The 6,568-nt window shown below is 32.5% G+C and overlaps 1 protein-coding gene across 1 annotated transcript in view; it reads left to right on the top strand.

Annotated features, from left to right (window-relative positions):
* Positions 1 to 881: 881 nt before the first annotated feature.
* Positions 882 to 6,568, top strand: part of HS3ST5 (heparan sulfate-glucosamine 3-sulfotransferase 5) — a 192,683-nt gene continuing 186,996 nt past the window's right edge. The window contains exon 1 of the mRNA XM_004372481.1: positions 882 to 1,077. The gene's annotated coding sequence lies outside the window, so the exon portion shown is untranslated. The remainder of the gene's footprint in view (positions 1,078 to 6,568) is intronic.

Below are 6,568 nucleotides of genomic sequence, written 5' to 3'. Positions count from 1 at the left end.
GCATGGGACCATGTGACCACTTAACAGCAAGACACTCTGGCATAGTGAACATTTGATTTTTTTTTTTTCCTTTATTTGTGAGACATACCAAGGAAGAAAAAAGTTGGGAATGGTTTTGGGGTAACTAAGCAATGGGGTCTTCCATGAGAACCTATTGTTAGTGTGCTCTGTGCTTACACCCATATAAGTCTTGCCATTTTATATTTGAACTTGTATTTATCTGTATATTTTGCTTCATCTACTCTTTAGGAGAACAGTTGTATGACTGGTTATCAATTTTAAAAACAGATATTTTATTCTTTTTCCATTAGCCACTACAACTTCTGCTTAACTCATTTAGCAAAGATGCTAGAATTTTTGCTTTCCCTGAGTCAGCAGCAGATATTGACTAGAAAGGATGTTATTCTTGTTTACATCTAATTATCTTGAAAGAAAATATAGCAAAGTACCAGATGATTCCATGAGGATTTAGTAAAAGTATCACATTTTATCTTTTTTCATGGTATGATAAAGTTTCATGTAAAGATATATTTCCAAGAGACCTCATCAACCTTGACTTAGAAAGAAATTCAGCACCAAAATGTAGCACCTGCATATCAGAAATAAAATTAGTAATTATACCACTTGATGCAATGTTTAGAAAAAATAGTCAATTAAAGCAATATGAATTCAACTAGAATCCTCTGCAGGCAGCATCATCATGCGATTCTGACTTCACAATGACATGAAATTTTAAATGACAACTGTGCTAAATCAGGGAGCAACAAACCCAGGCCAAGTTTAAATTTAGCAGTACTGCTTGTTTACTGAAAATAACCTTCTCCATAACAGATTCTCTGTGAATTTCAGGTGACCAACCACTTGTTTTTCTGTTCTGTTTAGAAATAACCAGGTAGCCAGTGGCTTCAGCATTGATGTCTTCCCTTCTCAGCGGCATTTCTGGTGTCCACCTCAGGAGTCTCCTTGGCAAGCATTGAAACCCTTGGAAATTAAGGAGAAAGTCCATTACATATTTTCTTCTTAAAAGTTTCCATCAAATATGTTCAGAACTTTCTGAATAAGCATAAGGATTTGAAGGTAAGTGAATTTTCAAAGTAACTCACATCCTTTGTGTAACTCTTAAATACATCAGAGTGAATATTTAATATTTTAATGAAGTATACAAAAGTAAGAGCACTTATTAAATGTAAAGATAATAGCCACATATATGCACTTTTACAGCAAAAAAAAAGGAAATAAGTCAAACAATGTTTGCAAGTTATTATATGTCATGTAAACACAAATAAAGATAGATGTAGTGGTAATCTTGATATCAAGATTATAGTGGTTCTCAAAATTTAATATGGTAAGAGTCACCTAGAGGAAGAACAGGATGGTCCTTAAAATGCTGATTTCTAGGCCTATTTCTCAGAAACTCAGATATATTAGGTCTGGAGTGTGGCCCAGGAATCTGCATTTTTAGTTACCCTCTTCCAAGTGATCCTAATACAGGTGGGTCTTGGATCTTTGAGAAATATTGAAATTGGCATTCAGAATAATACACTTCTAATTTTCAAACTTTATATTAAACTTTGAGTTTTATGCTGTTTGTTTTCTATCATTAAAAGAATAAAAAAGGAAAGGATGATTTTAGAACAGAGGAGCTAAATTAATGCCCCCTATTTTATCTCCCATATTGAATTATTAATTCCCTTCAATTTTTTTTTTTAAGATTCAATGTGATGAGCTTATTCCTATGTGTCCCTATCTTTCTCTTGGGCTGATAGTCCTGTCATTGCTCTCTTTAGCTGGTACTCTGTTCCATGTAACATTTTAATTTATTCAGATGTTAAGTGTTATTGGATCTAATGCTGCGATATGTCAAAGATGAGAATGACTGATTATCACTGGGGTTGGCTAAGCATTTCTACTGTTTTGAGGGTTGTAACTTTTTCCCTTTATTTTGAAAATTTAGTCTTAGGTTTCAAAAGGACAGATCTACTTAATACATCTTCAGTTACTCTTTTCCATTTGCAGATAAGAACTCATAAATTATGTGAAATATTTATGACAAGTTACATACGGATTTAATGAATATCACTTTATTGTATTTCTATTTCCTATATATCATTTTGGAGCCCAGTTGCATAGTGGTTAAAAGCTCGGCTGCTAATCAAAAGGTTGGCAGTTCAAATCCACCAGCTGCCCCTTGGAAACCCTATGGGTAGCTCTACTCTGTCCTGTAGGGTTGCTATGAGTCGAAGTCGACTCGACAGCACCTAACAACAACAACAACATGTGTCATTTTAAGAAGCCCTGGTGTCACAAACGGTTAAGCATTCGGCTGCTAACCTGAAAGGTTGTTGGTTTGAATTCACACAGCAGCTTCACAGGAGAAAGACCTGGCAATCTGTTTCTGTTAAGATTACAGCCAAGAAACTCTATGGGGCAGTTCTATTCTGCCTCATGGGGATGCTAGGAGTCGAAATTGAACTTAACAACAACAGCAACAGCTTATGTCATTTAGCAACTTCATTTTTATTATTTGCAGTTTTAAGTTTATAAAAAGTTTGCTTTTTTACTGTAGTAAAAAAGGCAATTAGTAGAGACATACTCAGATCTTAAATTTGATGGTTCCTTTAAGGTTCAATATGATATTATTTTGATAGTGAAGAGTGAAATTTATAATCAATACCCTCTGATTGAATTTCAGATTTGTAAACATCTTCTGCCTCTCTATCAGTCTATGTATGCACTTATACACATTGTGTACAATTTCTTGTACATAAACTACCAAAAGCAAAAATAAACACTTAATCTGAAAGAAATATATCCCTATAGCACCAATTAACTACACATATTAGCTATTAGTATTACAGATAGAAAATTAAATATAGTCATAGATGTAAAATAAGGCAGCATTTTTTCCAAGTAGTTAAAATTAAAGATTTACGGAATGGGATTAACTATAATAGTGAATTTTCACATGCATTTGTTGTCAGAATTGTTCTTAATAGTAATATTTTCACAGTTGATCATAAAATCCTAAAACTTATAGTACACAAGTTTATGGTTGGATAAAAGTCTCCAAACAAGGCTTAATAAACTTTTTAATGCAAATATTCTGTAATATTTCAATTTCATAAAAAACATAGAAACTGCTCTTCCCCTCTTCACTCTTGCTCTCTCTCTGTTTGTCTCTTTTTGTTTTTACTCGCAGAGGAAGAGGTAGAGAGAGAATGGAATTGTGTCCTCAAGTGAATCACATTCATTATCATTGGTGCATTTATCAGATTATGTTTTTACATTGTAGTTCCCTAAAGAAAACTTACAATGTAATTTTAGGGAACCTGAGCTAGGCAGCCTCTATACTCAGGAAGTAAAATCTACAACAACAGAATAAATTACAGAAACCTTATAGAATCATAGAAGCATAAAGTTTTAGACCAGATACGGACCATTGAAATCTTCTATTCTGGTTCCCTCATGTATTCTTTTCTTTCAAACTTGCCATACAAAAGTCTATCTGATACAAAGAGCAGTAAATAATAATCTGTTCAGGTATGACTTATTAACTAGGAGAAACTAAGCAAATGTGTTTTAATAATGATTTCTTGGGTAAGGAAATAGGAAGAAATTTTCCTCCAAGATGAAGGTTGAACAAGCAAAGAATATGCCTGAGAACTTTAAATTCAAATGAAATTGAATTTAAAATTATTAACCATTTAAGTTGTTAGCAGATAATCTTTCATGTAGTTAATCTGGAAAGGAAAACAGTAAATTTAGGTTTATTTCTGACTTGGTCAGCTTCATGGAAATCTGATATGAAGGAGAGAAAAGAGCTAAAGGTAAAATCTAGCATTAGAACAACAATGCCATCTGGGGCCACTCAATATAAGAAAAAGGAAATTTAAATGCACAAGAAGCTCTTGGGAGCATTACTATTATGAAACAGTATAATAATATTATTTGTGTGTTATTCAAAAGGATTAAAATATGTTTATCAACCTCAATTTAGGAAATTAGAGTCATTAAAATGTATACAGTAAAATAACTGATGTGGAAAAATGCCCACAATGTACTCTAAATGAAAACACGTTACAAAAGCATATTATGATGTGGTCCCATTTTTATTAGAAAAACTATGATGCTAAGGAATAAAGTTAAAAGATAATATAAAAAACTCAGTTCTTATGAACAATTGATGAAATTATGGCTGATGTTTATTGCCTCTCAAAGTTTTTAAAAATCTTTCTTAAAGTATGTATATTTAATCTAATTTTAAAAGGTCAGGAAAATATTTAGTTATCTGGAAAATTCACTTTGTAGAGCTACAAGGGAGTCCTGCTCATAGTTGTTGAAAAAAGGCTTAAAGCACAGCTCTTGTGTCTTATGGTATTACACTGATTTGAATATGAGAATAGTACTTCCAATTAGATCAAAATTATTTTTAGATATAATTCTTCATTGTGAAATACTTCAGTAGAACAGAATTTGCAGAGTTTTCCTCTTCATTTTACAAAGATAATTTCAAGTTCTGACAATTTAATTCCTTGGGAAGATTCTTTATTTCTTGTATCAGTTAATTCTAATATGCTCTTAAGAATTTTCTAACTATAATTGTTTGTTTCACTTAGAGGATAGTTTTATACATTTGGCTACATCAGTGTTAATATATCTTTATTCCTTAAATCTCCAGAGTAACATACGGTTAGTCTCACCATTATTACTACCAGCTGCTGTTGGCCTATGATTTTGTTCATTCTGTCTGAATCCAAAGTAATTAGCTCTTTAGTTTAATGACAATATTTGTTAATGGGTTTTTAGGGCCAAATTCTGCTGTTTGAGAGTGGGTAGCGTATTTGAAGATAGAATCTTGCCCTTATGCTTTAAGCATAAGCTGTGTAATTTGATTTTAAAATGCTGGTTTAGAGAGTTTGGGGTAGGCAAACTAAATCTGCATTGTCTGAAGAAACAAAAGTGACAATATATGTGGATGAAGTGCAAACCCACTGAATGTTCTCTGATAAAGTTCTTATTCTTCAGTTGTCAGAATAAGAAATGAAGTGATAATCATCAGGCAGACAGTAAACAGCCCTGCTGGCACAACGGTTAGGTGCGCAACTGCTAACCATAAGGTTAGCAGTTCAAACCCATAGTTGCTTCATGGGATAAAAGACCTAGTGGTCTGCTCGCATATAGATTACTGCCTAGGAAACCCTATGGGGCAATTCTGCTGTGTCCTATAGGGTCTCTATGACAGCACACAACAACAATTAACGGTTAAGATATCCAACAATGAAATAAAATACCTTGGGAGATAAGGAATTCACCATCATTATAAGGAAGAAAGTGAATACCTCGTATTTTAAGACCAGCCAAACTACCCTTAATGTATAAAGGCTAGAGCAAATACTCTGAACATACAGGATCTCAAGGAATATTGTTATCATGAACTCTTCTTGAGGAAACTACTAGAGGACAAACTCCAGCCAACCAAGAAGTGACTGTAGAAATTACTGCATGAATACTGATTGTGAGCACTGAATGTATTTAACTATAGAACCAAATCTAAATATATAGAGAGATTAGGGTAATAGAATAGAGCACCAAGTTTATTGATCTGACAAAGTAGGACTAAAACAACTAACAAAAATTAGAGGGCACAGTAGAAAGAATTGGTACATATAGTGAAGAAACAACAACAACAACAAAAAAAAATGTTGCCGTTGAGTCGATTCCAACTTATAGTTACCCTATAGTAAACTGATTGCTTTCTATCTAGGACAGTGGATATCATTTAAACCTGACAAATCAAGTAAAAGAAGTATAAGCATATTTAAGAGTACAAGAAGACACTAAGAAAGATAATGTTGTTACCTAATACTAGGTAGTAAAGAATGGGAGGAAAGAAAAAAATATGCTACTTTTCCTATCACTCACATTATACGGAAATAGTAAATAGTTTAAAGATAGGCAGTCAAGATTATTACAGGTAGTCCCCAACTTACAACGGGGTTCCATACTGACGATTTCGTCATAAGTCAGTTCTGATGTAAGTTTAAGAAAGATCTCTTTTTTTTTTTAGTTTTCATTATTATTGCCTTTTATTATCAGTGTCTTTATAAATCTGATTTTCATTTGTCTTGGAACATCTGTGAAGGAACGTATGAGAATGATAACATCAGCAAAATACTGCAACATTGTATGTAGTACATATTACTAACCATAAGATAAAAAAAAAAAAGACGGTCATAATTGCAGTTCGTAATAACTTGAATACATACATCGTCAGTTGGGGACTACCTGTAGATGAAGCTATAAAAGTTATAACAAAAAATTCACACCCCACTAAATATTTTTTTAAAAGCTATACACTAAATACTAAGCAAGTAAAGCAGAATGATATTAAAGTTTTTTTTTTCAAAAATTTTAACAGAAAATATACTATCAATAAGTAATATGAATAAATGTAAAGAAATACATTTATTTCTTTTTTTAATTTTTTTTATTTTTCCCATACAAAAATTTATACATACATTGTTTTGTGACTCTAATTGCTCTCCCCATACTGTGACAGCACACTCCT

The sequence above is a fragment of the Trichechus manatus genome, unplaced genomic scaffold, assembly GCF_000243295.1.
Source record: "Trichechus manatus latirostris isolate Lorelei unplaced genomic scaffold, TriManLat1.0 scaffold00017, whole genome shotgun sequence".
In the NCBI taxonomy this organism is placed as follows: domain Eukaryota; kingdom Metazoa; phylum Chordata; class Mammalia; order Sirenia; family Trichechidae; genus Trichechus; species Trichechus manatus.
The sequence above is the reverse complement of the archived record's forward strand: the minus strand, read 5'-3'. Positions and strand labels throughout refer to the sequence as shown.